Below are 20,079 nucleotides of genomic sequence, written 5' to 3' on the forward strand. Positions count from 1 at the left end.
AACTGGTCTTATTTCTGGTGTAAAACAGGTGCAAATCAACAATAACAAGTTTTAAAAATGTGTGCACAGGATCTACATCAGTTTGTATAACACCAGATGATTCCATTGAAGTATAATACATTGTATTCATATCATTGTGTTCAAGCAAGTCCTCTTTGTAGCCAATTTCTATTAGCAAAAATTAATTTTCAAAGGCATGGAAAAAACACAGTGAAATGGACTTATTCATGTCAAACCCATACACGTGGATAAAATTGTTGGTACCCGATATTTTATGTACACATTTTAATATATAGTCATAAATAAATGCAAACAAAGCAATTTTGTTGAATCAAAATATTTTTACAAATGTCAAAAGTTATTTGCCAACAATAGTAAAACAAAATGCTTTCATAAAGTCAAATAAAAATCCTGACATAAATGCATTTGATTAATTTGCAGAAAAACATCGCTTTTTCAGCCAGATTTCATTAGACAAGTAAGGTGATGGATTCATGAACATTTCCAAGTCACTGAGTATGTTTTGGACATCACATGAATCTTTAAGATATACACACAGTATGGTACTGTACGGTAAATCTGGGAATGGGGATTATTCAGAGAATGTCTTTCACTATCCAGCGGTCCATCCTAATTGTGTCAAATGCAAGAAACAAAAGAAAGTATTTTGGACTTTGGGAGGAAAGTGTATCAACCTGGACTCCTGGTGTTCTCTGAGGCCGAAATCTGATTACTGCTGGAGCGGTGTGTGTGTCCTACTCCATGTTCCAGCAGTCAGCGCTGGGACATGTCTCTGCTGTGAATCCGAGTGGAAATCTGGATCTGGAAACAGAAGCGCGCGCTCTGACCCTCTGTTCAGATCTCCGTGCGCACATTGGTGGATCCACCTGCTTTGCTTGCTCCTCCAGAACAAAAGAGGGATCATCTCTTTCATGACCAGAATCCTCACTGTCTGTTTCAGACTCTGACAACATGCCACATGCTCCATCTTCTTCAAGCACTTGCTCCACATTCATAAATTGCCTAATATTTACAAAAAAAAAAAAAAAAAACAACAAAACACTAACCACACATGCGTTCCACCAGTAATAAAGAGAAAGCAACCATACAATCAGACCCACGTGGAGTAGGTGGGCTGTGATCAAACACACGTGGGGTTAGTGAACACATGTGGGGTTAGTGATTTCACGAACCAGCCAACCAATGAGGAAGAAGGAGTCATATTTCTTCCCACCACTATTGCTGCTGCAGTAGAGAAGGAAATGATCCTTTTGGCTGTGCATGTGTACATAAACACACAGCAAAAAATGACAATAATATTCATGAAAATGCACAGCGTAAAAAATACTCATAAGTCAAGTTGAAGGTTGAAGTCTCCACGTTCAACACGCATTTAAAGGGAGCCTCAGAGTGCAGCAGATTTGGGTATTATGTCCGCTTAATTAGGTCATGTGACTTTTTATGCAAGGGCGCATCATTCGACTCCAGAGGGTTAATATACACCAGTTTTCACAGAGTTGCAGTTGGCTGCACCAACCACAAGTTAAAAGATCAAAAAGTGCATTTTGGTTTTTTTTTGAGCTCCCAAAGTGCCACAAAAATCCAGACAAACGGGATAAATGGCTCGTTGCTATCAGCCGAGTAAATGAGGATGGTCATAGGAATAACCCCGCCAGATCACTAGTTGGCATCATTTATGGTCAGAACTACGGTGGTATCTGATCGTCTTCAAACCTCCGACTTTCATTCTTGATTAATGAAAACATTCTTGGCAAATGCTTTCGCTTTCATCTGTCTTGTGCAAGTCCAAGAATTTCCCCTCTGGCACAATACAAATGTTCCCGGCCATCCCTCTTAATCATGGTCCCAGTTCAGAGAGAGAAAACCCACAAAATAGAACCACAGTCCAATTTCATTATTCCTAGCTGGGGTATTCAGGCGACTGGGCCTGCTTTGAACACTCCTTTTTTTTTTTTAAGTAAAGGCTTTGGACCCCCGCAGGACACTCAGCTAAGAGCATTGAGAGGGCACCGAGAGGCAGGGGCTGTGACAGACGGTGGCTCGCCGTCAGCTTGAACCCGAGATCCAACTATGAGCTTTTTAACTGCAGCAAGTTTAACTTTAACTGCAGCAACTTTTGCACACCTATCAAGGCTCTCCACATACTCATACGCCATTTGACATGACCAAATCAGCAGGCCTTTGTGAATAAACAACGGTAAAGACGACTATATCAACAATGGTTGTGAGTGCGTGTACAGTTTGTTTTCAGCTGCAATCCAAAATGGAGGCTGTAACTAAGCGGAAGTGACGTAGCCCCGACCCTACCTATACATACAAGATGATTCATTGTGACGAAGATTGCAGCCTTCTTAACAGTTCCTGATCCAATAAATGTTTGAAGAGCTCAAAGCATTCATACACGCCCTCAAATCCTGGTGTGGTAGCTTTACATGTCAGGACAAAATGTAAATATTTTTTGTTTATTGCCACTTACTTTCTCCTGTTTTCAAGACTGTCAGTGCCACTGCATCGATCAAAGAGGGTGCATTCCCAGTTTGACTAGACCCTGTGGATAAAATCAAGTGCACCCTTTCTTCTTCCATGGTGTTTAATGGCAGCCAGTATCCTTATTGTTGCACTGCTGCCACTTTCTGCATCAGTCTGTTATGGCAGCACTAAATCCTTTCAATGAATCTGGTGTCTTTCAAGTATTTAAAAAGCTAACACTTACCCCTTTCACTTGACCTTATGGCTAAAATACTTATTACAGAAACTTATTTTAGGCTTACAGTTGATTTCTTTCAGTTTTTACTCTTTAATAGATAAACCATTAAAAAATGATAAGATATGGTTTGTAAAATAAAATATTTTGAGGAAAAATGAAAGCACTGTGCTAAATACTGTACAGGTATTTCCAAATGGTTAGGATTGTAATTATTGATATTACAAATGGTGACATTTGAAAGTGCTGCATTCTGGTGATGGCATTTTACCGCTTATTGGCTCATGCAGCCGTTATGAACACATACATACACAGCTGAGTGATCATTTCAGCCCCGCTTGCCCTACACACTCGCACCATGCACATGTGCCACTGGACGCCTTTGCTGAAAGTTTGTAGCAGTCACACCATGCATCAGCCTTTCCAGTGAACTTTAACTTCTTTTATCTTTTTTGCTGACTTCAGGAGTACAACGCAAGTCGATACATTGTGATGTTGGTTGCATTATCACATGGGATTTATTTTTTGCGTGGTTATTTGCAACACACAGCAGCCTGGTGAGAGGCTTTTCACTACAGGCTGTAGTTTGGCTCCGGTGCGCACTGTGCTGTCCTGGTTCCATGATGGAGGTGAGTTTCATGTTTAATAATCTTGTCATGGCCTGGGATACAGTTGCACGTCACACCTCCTACAGAGTTTAGATGGTGATCAGGTAATAATATGCATATTACAGTGGTGAGCTCTGTTCAGCGCCATGCCTGACGTGCACTATGACGCATTACTGCGCATGAGACCACGGAGAGGCGCAGGAGCACACAGTACTTTCGGTTTGATTGCACACTGTTCACACTATCACATTCATCATGTACATGATGAATGTGTGCCACATACATATTATTACATATCAACATTTCCTTTGCCCTCCCTGGCCGGGGTCCAGTGGAGGTGGACATCCATGGTACAACATGCTGGCAGGCTTTGCTGTGACCAATCAATCTCAGAGCTCAATCAACCACGATCAGATTGTTTCAGATGCTGTTTTGATGCCATCAGAATATGTAGACTGCAATCAGATGTCAGGAAAAACTGCATATAGACCACCATCAGATGTGCGTGGCATCTTGATGGTGCCAAGAGTGCTTAGAACATGTGCAACACACTCGGAACAGCTGAGCAAATGGGACCAAATATGTAGACTGCTCACAGACAGCCGTCCTTCGATTTTCAGACGGCACCTCAATATTTCCTGATTGTGGCCGGATGTGTCATTCCACACATTCCGGATGTGTGATGGGGGTATAAACAATTTATAAATATATTAAGACACTGAATTACCATTAAAAAATTACATAATTAAGAAGAAATTAAAGGGTTAAGTTCTTCTAAAACCTGTTAGGTTCTAAAAACATTCTGGACTCACATGCTATTCCAACTCATTATAGAAACTTTGCACAACTTACTGTATTATCACCCTTGAAAAATGTCAGCTAGCTATTTTATAAACACTCCACAGGAAATTTTGCTGAGGAAAATTTGCTCTGCTGGGATAGCATTTGATCCCAGTCCAAATAGAGTGAATTATACTCTAACACAGAGCTAAATCAACTCAAAACAGTGTAAAATCAACTCTTATTGGAGTAAAACCACTTGCATTAAACAGATGGTGTCACAGACCGAACGGTCCTCCGTCAGCCCTGCCTTCACTGCGCTTACGTCAACACCCACGGTGCACTAATAATCACCTCATTTCTACTTAAAACTGTACTCCAGTCATTATCTATCTCAGCGACAGATATCTGAAGCTTTGTACAACAATCCTGTCTGCATAAATTCAGCATTATTCCATAATATCAGATGGTGGAAGCGAACAGAGCAGCGCGGCTGCAGAAGCTGTTTGCTGATGCGTTCACTGCGCATCAGTGCATCACCATTTAAAGCCTCGTTTCTGCTTAAAACCGACTTTAGAATGATTCAAGAGGTTTTATCTTGTCATTTGATGAATAATAATCCCATTAATTCATTTCATCACTTTGGGTGGAGAGACTCTGTGTCCAGCTCAGTCTCAGTTTTTTTCTTTCGTCCTCCCGTCACAAAATGAATCAAATTTTCGTGACTTTTTTTTTAACCTCACCTATTACTAACCCTACTCCTACCCCCAACCCTAACCATAACCAGCCCGAGGTCCCTGCTTCACTTTTAATTTCATGCAGCCATCAAAGAATGAATTAGAATGAATTTGGGCTGCCATGACAAAAATGGGGTGCTTTTTCGTCACAATATCAGGCAGGGTGGACCAATGTTTAGGGGGCGGACCGTTCAGTCTGCGACAAGTGTCGAGCTGATTCACTCTATGAAAAAGTGTAATTTACTCTATTTAGACTGGGATCAAATGCTATCCCAGCAGAGTAAATTTTACTCAGCAAAATTTCCTGTGTACCCAATCTAGAGTCTGTGGATCCCCACAAGCAACACTAATATATATACAATGTATCTGTCATAAAAATTTGGCGAGAATCCGTGAAGTAGTTTTGACATAATCCTTCAAACCCTATATAAAGTGAATCTTGATCCAGAATCCAGATACGGATCACCTCCAAAATTCAGTGGAGTCTTCCATGCCTTAATCTGTGGTGAAAATATCGTCAAAATCCGTGCAGGAGTTTTGACTTAATCCTGCTAACAGACAGACAAATAAATAAACACAGGTGATTTTATTACATCCTTGGCGGCTGTAATTCATGTGTGCATTAGTCACAATTAAATATATTTATATGCCATTTTAAGTTATTATGTAATAAAAATAAATAAATAAATCACTACTGAAAGGCCTTTTTTGGATAGTCAAACATTTGCTGTGCTGCATTATCAATACAGGTAGGAACTTTTATCCTTTTTGAAACACCGTTGTTGCTGCTGCAGACATCACTCTGCTTAGATTTGCCTGGAAACACACCTGCAAGGTGTTCCAAAGTCACAGTTCAATACAACATCCAAAATATGTCTTTGTCATGTTATTTCTCTCAAAAAACATTGATCAGTTGTTGCAGTGCATTAAATGAATGAGCTCTCATCACTCACAGAGTTAAAGTATACCAAATGAATGAATGTGTGAATCGATTTTCATGTACAGTTGTGTTTGGTGCACATCTGAAGGTGTTACCCTGTTTTCAGAGATGTAAAGAAATGTCAGGCAAGTTGAGGGATGGAAGCACAAAGGCTTTGTCATAAAAGCTTGTCGATTGCTAATAACAGAGCCTCTTTCGCTGATGCTTTCTTGTTCGGAGTTCTTGCTCACAGCTATGACTGTGGAATGTGAGAACTCATTCATAAAATAAATGTCCACATCAGACCCTGGTAACACACTGAGCAATACAAAGAGGGTATAGTACAAGTCACATAATGGAATTGTGAACACGTGCTGTGCAATTTATTATCACCACTGTGCAAGACATAATTTTCTCTCAGTACAGGTGTTTAGAGCTATATATATATATATATATATATATATATATATATATATATATATATATATATATATATATATATATATATATATATATATATATATATATATATAAAATGCGTGTGTGTGTGTGTAAACTCTAACTTTTGCTGATTGTTGAAAACAAGGCAAGGCTGCATACCAAGAAACTGGCAAAGGAGCTAAACTGAAATCACCTGATGTTGCCTTGATTCTATGATTCTGTGCCTTCTGATGTCAATTTCCAGTGATGAAATTTTTCTGCAAATTACAAAATCTGTGCCCTTGTTACAGGCATTGCCATTCAAAGTAACCACTAATTGATTGCAAATGCGAATGCAAACTTCTAATGCTCAACGCTACGCATAACTCTGGGTACAACCTGGTCTCACGGCAAGTCGTGATTCAGCAGCACGAAATATACATTAATCTATTGGTTCATGATATTGTGACGAAAAGTGCCTCATTTTCGTCACAGCAGCATGAATTCATTCTAATTCATTCCGTGATGGCTGCACGAAGTTAAAAGTGAAGCGGGGGGGTCGGAGTGGTTATGGTTAGTTTGGGGGGAAACAGTAAGATTAGGTTATGGTTAGGGTCAGGGGTAGGAGTAGAGTTAGGGATAGTGAGTTAAAAAAAACCCTGTCACGAAAATTTGACTCATTTCATCACAGGAGCACGAAAAAAAAAACGTGAGACTGGGCTGCTGGGTAGTAGTAGTTGTAATAATAATAATAATAATAACAACAATAAACATATTTGTAAAGTGCTTTCCATCAAAGTGCTGCAGAACAAAAAATTCAAAACAAGAACAAGCAGAGATTTTTGACATCCGGAAATCTTGATCCAGAATCCAAATCTGGATCACCCCCAAAATTTAATGGAGTCACCCATGCCCTAATATCTACAGTGAGGATAATAATAAGCATTTGAACACCCTGTGATTTTGCAAGTTCTCCCACTTAGAAATCATGGAGGGGTCTGAAATTTTCATCTTAGGTGCATGTCCACTGTGAGAGACATAATCCAAAAAAAAAAAAACAAAATCCGGAAATCACAATGTATGATTTTTTTTTAATAGTTTATTTGCATGTTACTGCTGCAAATAAGTATTTCAACACCTGCCAATCAGCAGAAATTCTGGCCCTCAAAAGACCTGTTAGTCTGCCTCTAAAAAGTCCACCTCCACTCTACTTATTCCAAATTAGAAGCACCTATTTGAGGTTGTTAGCTGCATAAAGACACCTGTCCACCCCACACAATCAGTAAGACTCCAACTACTAACATGGCTAAGACCAAAGAGCTGCCCAAAGACACCAGAGACAAAATTGTAGACCTCCACAAGGCTGGAAAGGGCTACAGGGCAATTGCCAAGCAGCTTGGTGAAAAAAGATCAACTGTTGGAGCAATTATTAGAAAATGGAAGAAGGTAAACATGACTGTCAATCTCCCTCAGACTGGGGTTCCATGCAAGATCCCACCTCATGGCGTATCAATGATCCTAAGAAAGGTGAGGAATTAGCCCAGAACTGCATGGGAGGAGCTGGTCAATGACCTGAAGAGAGCTGGCACCACTGTTTCCAATGTTACTGTGGGTAATACACTAAGACGTCATGGGTTAAAATCATGCATGGCACGGAAGGTTCCCTGCTTCATTCAGCACACGTCCAGGCCCGTCTTAAGTTTGCCCATGACCATTTAGATGATCCAGAGGAGTCATGGGAGAAAGTTATCTGGTCAGATGAGACCAAAATAGACCTTTTTGGTCTTAATTCCACTCGCTGTGTTTGGAGGAAGAAGAATGCTGAGTACCATCCCAAAAACACTGTCCCTACTGTGAAGCATGGGGGTGGAAGCATCATGCTTTGGGGTTGTTTTTCTGCGCATGGGACAGGACGACTGCACTGTATTAAGGAGAGGATGACCAGGGCTGTGTATTGCGAGATTTTGGGGAACAACCTACTTCCCTCAGTTAGAGCATTGAAGATGGGTCGTGGATGGGTCTTCCAACATAACAGTGACCCGAAGCACACAGCCAGGATAACCAAGGAGTGGCTCCGTAAGAAGCATATCAAGATTCTGGAGTGGCCTAGCCAGTCTCCAGACCTAAACCCAATAGAAAATCTTTGGAGGGAGCTCAAACTCTGTGTTTCTCAGTGACAGCCCAGTAACCTGGCTGATCCAGAGAAGATCTGGACCTGGCTCAAACCCACAACTCTCCTTCCTCTGAATGAGGCCTGCCCACCAGCGTACACATTTAGTCACGTGTCTCGTGGTGTGAAGCAAGGCGGGGGTGTGGCTTTTATTTACAAATCTAGGTTTTCTTTATTAGCTGTTGGGGGTCACAAATATAATTCCTTTGAGCATCTTACTCTCCATTATGCCCGTGATGCTAAGTACTGTCAGGGTCATAAAACTGGAGCTCAGCTATGTTATTTTGTCACTGTTTATGGGTCCCCTGGCCCATATTCTGACTTCTTAGATGAATTTGGTGCGTTCATCGCTAGTTTGTCAACTAGTGCAGATAACATTTTGATTATTGGTGACTTTAACATTCATATAAATAAGCCCTCTGATCCCCTTAGCAAATCATTTCTGCAAATTGTGGATGCTTTAGAATTCCAGCAATGCATTCAGGACCCGACACACATTAGTGGAAATACCCTGGATCTGGTTCTTGCACGTGAGTTTGCTGTCACAAATATTGACATTTTGCCTCTCGCATCTATAGTCTCTGACCATTCACTTATCAGGTTTACATTTACGCTGCCGCGTTTAGTGGAACAACAACCTTGTCTACAACTGCGGCGTCGTATTAATCCCTCAACTATGACTGAACTTGAGGCCAGACTACCTGATATTTTAGCTTTGAATCTGGAGAATGCTAAATCAGTGGACAGCCTCGCGGATAGTCTAAATTTAACGCTTAAAACTACACTTGATAAGATTGCGCCTCCTCTTTTAAGGTCACGTCCTCCTAAGGCACAGTCACCTTGGTTCAATGAGTATTTGCGTGACCTCAGGCAGAAGGCTAGAGGTTTGGAACGGAAATGGCGTTCCAAATTAGAGGTGTTCCGCCTTGTGTGGCAGGATGCTATTTTAGATTATAAGCATGCACTACTGGCCATGAAGCGGACCTATCACTCTGATTTGATCAGTAAAAACAAACATAACTCTAAGTTTTTGTTTAACACGGTCGCATTTCTTATTCATGGGCAGCCAGCTGTTAGTCGTTCTCCCTTTTCAGCACAGGATTTCTTGGCTGAGCCAGGATTTTCAGGCTGAGCATATCTCAGCATGCCTCAGCCCAGCCATTAAAATCTGCTATGGAGGTGGGCGCTACCATTGAGGTGTTACCTAGATTGACAGAATTTAATAGTATTTCATTGGGCGTGCTGACAAAACCTGTGGCGTCTACAAAAAGCACAACCTGTTTATTTGATCCTATACCAACAAAATTGTTTAAGGACCTGTGGCCCACTCTTGGGCCAACTGTGCTGAAAATGATTAATCTTTCTTTAACTTCTGGATCTGTTCTGAAATGTTTTAAATCAGCAGTGATTAAACCATTACTTAAGAAATCTAATCTTGACCCTAGTGTGTTGAAAAATTACAGGCCGATATCAAATCTATCATTCTGTTCCAAAATTTTAGAAAAGGTGGTTTCACGGCAGCTCATAGACCACCTTACTGAGAATGATCTTTTTGAGCCACTGCAGTCTGCTTTTAGGAAATATCACTCCACAGAGACAGCGCTCACTAAAGTAGTGAATGATCTTCTGCGAGCAATGGACTCAGACACCACTACGGTTTTGGTGTTGTTAGATCTCAGTGCTGCCTTTGATACCGTGGATCATCATATTTTGCTCAATAGGTTGGAGAATTTTTTTTGGATTACTGGAAGTGCCCTTGCCTGGTTGACGTCATATCTGTCCAGTCGTTCTCAATGTGTCTTGTATAATGGCACTACCTCTGACCTTGCTGACATGAGATTTGGGGTTCCACAGGGATCTGTTTTAGGCCCCTTGCTTTTCTCCCTGTATGTGGCACCCCTTGGGCGTATACTGCGGAGTTTTGGGATTGCCTTTCATTGTTATGCTGATGATACTCAGTTGTACATGCCGATAACTGTGGGAAATCTCACTCCCATAAAATCCCTGGAGGACTGTCTTCTATCAGTGAGAAGTTGGATGTCTAGTAACTCCCTACTTTTAAACTTTGATAAGACTGAAATGATGGTTCTTGGTCCAGCGAGACATTGGCATCAGTTTGACCAGCTGGCGCTCAGCCGGAGTTCCTGTGTCATACATCATACGGACAAAATGAGGGACCTTGGGGTAACTTTTGATCCCACGTTGTCTTTTGACCTCCACATCAGGGATGTTACTAGGACTGTTTTTTTTCCATCTGAGAAATATAGCGAAGATCGGCCCCATCCTGTCTATGGCTGATGCTGAGACCCTGATTCATGCTTTTGTTTATTGTAGACTAGATTATTGTAATGTTCTATTTTCAGGGTTACCACAGTCCAGCATTAGGGGTCTTCAGCTGGTTCAGACCGCTGCTTCCAGATTTCTGACATGTCGCAAAAGGTCTGAATATATCACACCCATTTTGGCATCTTTGCACTGGCTCCCTGTCACTGTGAGAGCAGATTTTGTTGGGAAAGTCTAAGTACACGGACCCACAACAGGGGGCGCAAATGAACGGACAATGGAATAGGTCAAATAACAACACTTTACTGTTGTGACTGCGCACAACAAATACAACAGATTACAATAATGAACAAAAGTCAATTCACAAAGGTGTCGTGTGGGCAGGCTCGAAGATAGGAGACGCCTCTCCAAAGTAGAACCGGAACCACACGGTTTCCTCCGCCACCAGACCCCGGGAATACTGGAGCCGCCAAGTCCAGAACTCCCAGGTGGCCACTGCCTCCGCGTGTTGGACCTGGTACTGCTGGCGAGGAACAAAGAACAATTAAATGAGGGCGCGTTTGCACCCAGGAATCCGAACGGTAGGAAAGCTACCTCCACCTCTCGTTGGAAAAGTACTCTATAGAACAACGCACAAAATCCAAAAGGATACAATCCATCAGCTGAGATACGTTACCTTCTAGGTAGAAACGATATCTCGGCCAAGAGGTGGAGACGTCGTCCTGCTGATATACTCCTGCCGATCAGATGATTGGTAACAGCTGTTGCAGGTGATGCGTGACAGCTGTCACCCTGGCTGCTCCTATGAAGCGGCTGCGCCCTCTGGTGCCTGGAGCCCGCACTCCAGACAGGGCGCCCTCTGGTGGTGGGCCAGCAGTACCTCCCCTTCTGGCGGCCCACACAACAGGACCCCCCCCTCAACGGGCGCCTCCTGGCGCCCGACCAGGCTTGTCCGGGTGGCGGCGGTAGAAATCGGCCAGGAGGGCCGGCTCCAGGATGAAGCTCCTCTTCACCCAGGAGCGTTCTTCAGGTCCGTACCCCTCCCAGTCCACCAAATATTGGAAGCCCCGGCCCATCCTACGGACATCCAAGAGCCGGCGCACAGTCCAAGCCGGCTCGCCATCGATGATCCGGGCAGGAGGTGGTGCCGGACCGGGAGTACAGAGGGGTGAGGTGTGATGGGGCTTGATCCGGGACACGTGAAAAACGGGATGGATCCGCCGTGAGGCCGGAAGCTGAAGCCTCACTGCGGCTGGACTGATGACCTTGATGATTTTGAACGGACCGATATACCGGTCCTGCAGTTTAGGGGAGTCCACTTGAAGGGGTATGTCCTTGGTAGACAACCACACTGCCTGCCCTGGCCGGTACGTAGGGGCCGGGGTCCGCCGACGGTCTGCATGGGCCTTCGTCCTCATCCGGGCCCTCAGCAAGGCAGAACGGGCGGCACGCCACACCTGACGGCACTTCCGTAGGTGGGCCTGGACCGAGGGCACACCGACCTCTCCCTCAACCACCGGAAACAAAGGAGGTTGGTACACCAGACATACCTCAAAAGGGGAGAGGCCGGTGGCTGACGACACCTGGCTGTTATGGGCATACTCGATCCAGGCCAGATGGGTACTCCAGGCCGCCGGGTGCGCGGCTGTCACACAACGCAGGGCCTGCTCCATCTCCTGATTGGCCCGTTCTGCTTGCCCGTTGGTCTGGGGATGATACCCGGATGAGAGACTCACCGTGGCCCCCATTTCCCGGCAGAAGCTCCTCCAGACGTGTGAGGAGAACTGGGGACCACGATCGGAGACGATGTCTGTTGGGATCCCATGCAGCCGGACGACGTGGTGAACCAGGAGGTCCGCTGTCTCCTGGGCCGTCGGGAGCTTCGGGAGGGCCACGAAGTGGGCCGCCTTGGAGAATCGGTCCACTATCGTGAGAATGGTGGTGTTGCCCTGGGACGGCGGGAGGCCCGTGACAAAATCCAGGCCGATGTGGGACCAGGGGCGATGGGGCACGGGCAGTGGCTGGAGCAGTCCCGAAGCCCTGCGATGGTCAGCCTTGCCCCTGGCGCAGGTGGTGCAGGCCTGGATATAATCCCAGACGTCAGCCTCTAGGGACGCCCACCAGAAGCGCTGCCGGACAACTGCCACGGTTCTTCGCACCCCTGGATGACAGGAGAGATTAGAGCCGTGACAGAAGTCCAGGACTGCAGCCCTAGCTTCTGGTGGGACATAGAGTCTGTTCTTCGGCCCAGTTCCGGGGTCCGGGCTTCGTGCCAGGGCCTCCTGGACGGTTCTCTCTACGTCCCAGGTGAGGGTGGCCACGATAGTGGACACCGGGATGATGGGTTCCGGTGGATCCGACAACTACGTTTTGACTTCATCTTCATGTACCCGGGACAAGGCATCCGATCTCTGGTTTTTGGTCCCGGGACGGTAGGTGATCCGGAAGTCAAAACGGCCGAAGAACAGTGACCAGCGGGCTTGCCTGGGGTTCAGCCGCCTGGCTGTCCTGATATACTCCAGGTTCCGGTGGTCAGTGAAAACCGTGAATGGCACGGACGTTCCCTCCAACAGATGTCTCCACTCTTCAAGAGCCTCTTTCACCGCAAGGAGTTCTCGATTGCCGACGTCATAATTCCGTTCGGCCGGGGTCAACCTGCGGGAAAAATAGGCACACGGGTGAAGGACCTTATCGGTCTTCCCGCTCTGGGAAAGCACAGCTCCTATCCCTGAGTCCGAGGCGTCCACTTCAACCACTAACTGGCGACTAGGATCGGGCTGCACCAGAACGGGTGCAGACAAGAAGCGCCGTTTCAACTCCTTGAACGCGGCATCGCAACGATCCGACCAGGTGAAGGGGACTTTTGGTGAGGTCAGGGCTGTCAGGGGGCTAACTACCTGACTGTAGCCCTTAATGAACCTCCTGTAGAAATTAGCAAAGCCGAGGAACTGTTGCAGCTTCCTACGGCTAGTGGGTTGGGGCCAGTCTCTCACCGCCGCAACCTTGGCCGGATCAGGAGCGACGGAGTTGGGGGAGATGATAAACCCCAGGAAGGACAAAGATGTGCGGTGGAACTCACACTTCTCGCCCTTCACAAACAGCCGGTTCTCCAACAACCGCTGCAGGACCTGACGTACATGCCGGACATGAGTCTCAGGATCCGGAGAAAAGATGAGTATATCGTCTAGATATACGAAGACGAATCGGTGCAGGAAATCCCGCAAGACATCATTAACCAAAGCTTGGAACGTCGCGGGGGCGTTTGTGAGGCCGAACGGCATGACCAGGTACTCAAAGTGACCTAAGGGGGTGTTAAATGCCGTCTTCCACTCGTCTCCCTTCCGGATCCGAACCAGGTGATATGCATTTCTAAGATCTAGCTTAGTGAATATTCGGGCTCCATGCAGGAGCGTGAACACTGAATCCAACAGGGGCAACGGGTATCGATTACGAACCGTGATTTCGTTCAGTCCCCTATAATCAATGCATGGACGAAGTCCGCCGTCTTTTTTACCCACAAAAAAGAAACCTGCACCCATCGGGGAGGTGGAATTCTGGATCAACCCGGCGGCTAAAGAGTCCCGGATGTAGGTCTCCATTGATTCGCGCTCAGGTCGTGAGAGGTTGTACAGCCTGCTGGACGGGAACTCACCGCCTGGAACCAAATCAATGGCACAATCGTACGGACGGTGGGGGGGAAAGGTGAGCGCCAGATCCTTACTGAACACATCTACAAGGTCGTGGTACTCCACCGGCACCGTCCCTAGATTGGGCGGGACTCTGACCTCCTCCTTAGCCTGGGAACCGGGAGGAACCGAGGAACCTAAACATACCCGATGGCAGGTCTCGCTCCACTGAACCACTACCCCGGACGGCCAATCGATCCAGGGATTGTGTTTTAACATCCAGGGGAACCCTAAAATCACACGGGAGGTAGCAGGAGTCACAAAAAACTCGATCTCCTCCCGGTGATTTCCTGACACCACCAGAGTTACAGGTGGTGTCTTATGCGTGATTGGAGGGAGTAGGGAGCCATCTAGTGCTCGCACCTGCACAGGCGAGGTAAGCGCCACCAGAGGGAGCCCTATCTCCCTGGCCCATCTGCTGTCTAACAGATTCCCTTCAGAGCCCGTGTCCACCAGTGCTGGGACCTTCAGGGTTGAATCCTCATAAAGGATTGTAACTGGGAGTCGTGTGGCAATGTGGGTGTGTCCCACGTGAATGTCTCGGCCCACCCCTAGCCCAGTTTCTAGGGGCGGCCGTTGGTGTTTAACCGCTCGGGGCAGTCTCTTACCTGATGCTCTATCGAGCCACAAACAAAACACGCTCCGCGGGCCAGCCTCCTCTGTGTATCTGGTGCCCTAAATGTGGCCCTGCTCGTGTCCATAGCTTCGTCAGCAGGGGGAGCTGTAACCACACGGAGCGCAGGGGCCGTGGAGCGTGGGGAGGGCGGAACGCGGTCGGAACCGGAAGGGAGAGGGACGGCGCGTGCCCGGCCACGCCCTTTGTCTCGTTCCCGACGGCGTTCTTCTAACCGATTGTCTAATCGTATGACGAGGTCAATAAGCCCATCTAAATCCCGCGGTTCGTCCTTAGCCACCAGGTGCTCCTTTAGAACCAATGACAGTCCGTTTACAAAGGCGGCGCGGAGGGCAGTGCTATTCCAGCCAGACCTCGCAGCCGCGATGCGGAAGTCGACTGCATAGGCAGCTGCGCTCCGGCGCCCCTGTCTCATTGACAGCAGCACGGCTGAAGCGGTCTCTCCTCTATTTGGGTGATCGAACACTGTTCTGAACTCCCTCACAAACCCATCATATGTCTGAAGGAGCCGTGAATTCTGCTCCCAGAGCGCTGTAGCCCAAGCGCGTGCCTCACCGCGAAGCAGGTTTATTACATAAGCTATCTTGCTAGCATCAGTCACGTACATGACAGGACGTTGTGCGAAGACGAGCGAACACTGCATAAGGAAGTCCGCGCACGTCTCCACACAACCTCCGTACGGCTCTGGAGGGCTTATGTATGCTTCCGGGGAAGGTGGGAGGGGTCGTTGAACGACCTGTGGAATGTCACTGTTACGCACAGGGTCGACAGGAGGGAGAGCCGCAGCAGCGCCCTGAGGGCGCGCCTCCACCTGCGCGGCGAGAGCCTCCACCCTGCGGTTAAGGAGGACGTTCTGCTCGGTTATTAAATCCAACTGAGCCATGAAAGCGGTGAGGATCCGCTGCAACTCACCGATCATTCCTCCTGCGGACGCCTGTGTGCCCTGTTCTTCCATTGGCCGTTCAACAGCCGGTTGACGCCCCTCGGGATCCATGACGTTGGCCGAGATATCCTGTTGGGAAAGTGTAAGTACACGGACCCACAACAGGGGGCGCAAATGAACGGACAATGGAATAGGTCAAATAACAACACTTTACTGTTGTGACTGCACACAACAAATACAACAGATTACAATAATGAACAAAAGTCAATTCACAAAGGTGTCATGTGGGCAGGCTCGAAGATAGGAGACGCCTCTCCAAAGTAGAACCGGAACCACACGGTTTCCTCCGCCACCAGACCCCGGGAATACTGGAGCCGCCAAGTCCCGAACTCCCAGGTGGCCACTGCCTCCGCGTGTCGGACCTGGTACTGCTGGCGAGGAACAAAGAACAATTAAATGAGGGTGCGTTTGCACCCAGGAATCCGAACGGTAGGAAAGCTACCTCCACCTCTCGTTGGAAAAGTACTCTATAGAACAACGCACAAAATCCAAAAGGATACAATCCGTCAGCTGAGATACGTTACCTTCTAGGTAGAAACGATATCTCGGCCAAGAGGTGGAGACGTCGTCCTGCTGATATACTCCTGCCGATCAGATGATTGGTAACGGCTGTTGCAGGTGATGCGTGACAGCTGTCACCCTGGCTGCTCCTGTGAGGCGGCTGCGCCCTCTGGTGCCTGGAGCCCGCACTCCAGACAGGGCGCCCTCTGGTGGTGGGCCAGCAGTACCTCCTCTTCTGGCGGCCCACACAACAATTTTAAGGTTTTGCTATTGACTTATAAGGTTGTTCATGGACTGGCGCTGTCTTATTTGGCTAATCTGGTGGAACTCTACGTGCTGGCCCGGGCTTTGCGGTCTCAGGATGCAGGACTTCTCTGTGTTCCCATGGTGAAGAAGAAGTCAGCAGGTCAAAGAGCCTTTTCGTATCATGCACCCACCCTGTAGAACAGTCTTCCTGCGACCGTGAGGCAGTCTGAATCTGTGGACATTTTTAAGTCAAGACTCAAAACCTATTTTTATTCTCTTTCTTATGGATAGTTTTTATTTTATTTGTTTTATTGTTTTACTTCTGTTTTTATTTATGTATTTGAATTTTTTTTGTTATTCATTTGTAATTATTTATTCAATTTTATGTTGACTTGTTTTATGTAAGGTGCCTTGAGATGGCTTTTGATGTGATTTGGCGCATTATAAGCTAATTAAAAAAATTATAATGAACAAGTTAAGAGCAAGTTAGAATCACTATCAAATTATGATATAATTACAGTTTGATTAGTTAATATAATTATAATCGTAGCTGTAACACCACAACTCATGACTCATATGTAGAAGTAAATAACCGGATCTTCAAATTGGCTTTAAATTCATCAACAGAACATGCCGCCCTGATATCAAGAGACAGGCTATTCCACAAAGGTGGTGCACAAAAGTAAAAGCTCTCTCATCCATATCCTTTTTCCAGACCTTTGGTATGCACAGAAGACCAGAATCCTGGGAGTGCAGTGTACGAGCAGACGTATGACTTCATCAGGTTGGATAAATACAATGGTGATTAAAACATTAATAATTTCATATGTAAGAAGGAGCACTTTAAAACGTGTTCTATCCCAAACTGGGAGCCAGTGAAGAGATGCCAGCAATGTAGTGAGGTGTTGAAATTCACCAGCTCTGCTCATAGGACGACCCGCTGCATTTTGAACAATTTGAAGACCTTGAGTAGTCCACATATCCTACACAGGTATCCACACAGTCCTCACACACTTAGAGGCCAGGGACAGATATGTCAGAATGCTGTTCATTGACTACAGCTCAGCATTACACACAGTCATCCTCCGCAAACTCACAGATGAGCTCTGTAACTGCGTGCTGAATTTTCTCACAGGCAGACCCCAGTCAGTTAAAGTTCAGAACTGCACATCTAGCATAAGTACTGTGAGCACGGGGACTCCCTGGGGCTGTGTGCTGAGCCCCCTTGTTCTACACACTCTTCAAATTCCTCCACACTCATATAAGTGATGATCTCACCTCGGTTTACAACATGACAGATCATCAAGAAGTCCCAACAGAGACTGTACTTTCTAAGAAGATTGAGAAAATTTGGTATGTCAGCCAAAATTCTCGGCAACTTCCATAGGTGTGATTGAGAGTGTCGTCACCGCTGCCATCACAATCTGGGATGGTAATTGCACAGTCCAAGACAGGAAGGCTCTCCAGCGTGTGATTAAGACCTCACAGTACATCTCTGGGGCAGCCTTCCCCTCACTGCAGGACATTTACCAAACCAGAGTCCTACATAAGACACACAGCATCATCAGGGACAGTATACACCCCCAACACTCACACTCCAGCCATCAGGCAGACACTACAGGAGTCTAAATTCCAGGACTACTAGGCTGGGAAGCAGCTTCTACCCATAGGCCATTAGGCTTTTCAGTGACTCCCTTACACACTGACCCGTCCACCACCTGACTGACTGTTATTTCACTGTCATTTTTCTCTTCATCATTATTACAATTGCCCGCTATGTATGTATTATAATAGCTTTGTTCACTATTTATGCACCCATGCACCTTATGACTCCTGCACAGCAGGAAATGCTGCTAAACTACACAATATTGCACTTATGCATTTCTGCATAAACTGCACGTCCACACATCCTCTAAAATGTATGTCCTTTAAATAGTGTAGATAATACATTCTTCAGTCTAATAATGTGTATTTTATAATGTGTTTTCTTTTTTAAATCATCTGATGTGAACTTTCTACTTGCAAATTTTCTTGGGAGAATGAACAGAGTAAGAATTTCATTGTGTGGTATAACTGCCAGTTTCTACTGTGCGCATGACAATAAAAAAACTCTTAACTCTTAGTCTTCTTGGGAGACCAAATAAAATGGCATTACAATATAATCCAATCATGAAGATATAAAAGAGTAGATTAAAATCTCAGCATCCTTAAAAGCCAAGACAGGATTAACCTTAGCAACATTTCTCAAATGAAAAAAGGCAATTCTAGTGACTTCCTTAATATGGGAATCAAAGGAAAGTGTTTGGTCCAAAGACATTTTCGACCAAAGATTTTTAGCTTTGTCTTTGCAATGAATAACACAATCATCTAATGACAGAGTAAAAATATCATAACGGTGGCTCTGTCTTGCTGGTCCAATAATGAGTATTTCTGTTTTGGCTGAGTTAAAGAGAAAGAAATTTGCTAATAACCAGCTCTCAACAGCAGTTTACACATCATGCTGCTTATATGGAATACAACCCCAATTCCAATGAAGTTGGGACGTTGTGTAAAATGTAAATAAAAACAGAATACGATTTGCAAATCCTCTTCAACCTATAACCAATTGAATACACCACAAAGACAAGGTATTTAATATTCAGACTGATAAACTTTATTGTTTTTGTGCAAATATCTGCAAATTTTGAAATGGATACCTGCAACGCGTTCCAAAAAAGCTGGGACAGTGGTATGTTTACCACTGTGTTACATCACCTTTACTTCTAACAACACTCAGTAAGCATTTGGGAACTGAGGACACTAATTGTTGAAGCTTTGTAGGTGGAATTCTTTCCCATTCTTGCTTGATGTACGACTTCAGTTGTTCAACAGTCTGGGGTCTGCATTGTCACATTTTTCGCTTTATAATACGCCACAAAATGGGCAGCAGGTCTGGACTGCAGGCAGGCCAGTCTAGTACCCGTACTCTTTTACTACGAAGCCATGCTGTTGTAACACGTGCAGATTGTGGCTTGGCATTGTCTTGCTAAAATAAGCAGGGACGTCCCTGAAAAAGACGTTGCTTGGATGGCAGCATGTGTTGCTCCAAAACCTGGATGCACCTTTCAGCATTGATGGTGCCGTCACAGATGTGTAAGTTACCCATGCCATGGGCACTAACACACCCCCATACCATCACAGATGCTGGCTTTTGAACTTTGTGCTGGTAACAATCTGGATGGTCTTTTTCCTCTTTTGTCCAGAGGACACGACATCCATGATTTACAAAAACAATTTGAAATTTGTACTCATCAGACCACAGCACACTTTTCCACTTTGCGTCTGTCCATTTCAAATGAGCTCGGGCCCAGAGAATGCGACGACATTTCTGGATGTTGCTGATACGTATATGGCTTTCACTTTGCATGGTAGAGTTTTAACTTGCACT

General features: G+C 45.7%; 1 protein-coding gene and 1 long non-coding RNA gene across 2 annotated transcripts in view; one reads left to right on the forward strand and one right to left on the reverse strand.

The window, feature by feature from the left end:
- Positions 1-20,079, forward strand: part of LOC117501462 (neuropilin and tolloid-like protein 1) — a 318,979-nt gene that overhangs the window by 209,096 nt on the left and 89,804 nt on the right. The window lies entirely within an intron of this gene.
- On the reverse strand, positions 1,807-19,555 carry LOC117510626. The gene is made up of 3 exons (XR_004560769.1): positions 19,544-19,555; positions 18,292-18,293; positions 1,807-1,963 (listed from the first exon to the last, which is right to left on the reverse strand). It is a non-coding gene; the product is annotated as an uncharacterized LOC117510626 (long non-coding RNA).

This window comes from Thalassophryne amazonica, chromosome 1, assembly GCF_902500255.1.
Source record: "Thalassophryne amazonica chromosome 1, fThaAma1.1, whole genome shotgun sequence".
In the NCBI taxonomy this organism is placed as follows: Eukaryota; Metazoa; Chordata; class Actinopteri; order Batrachoidiformes; family Batrachoididae; genus Thalassophryne; species Thalassophryne amazonica.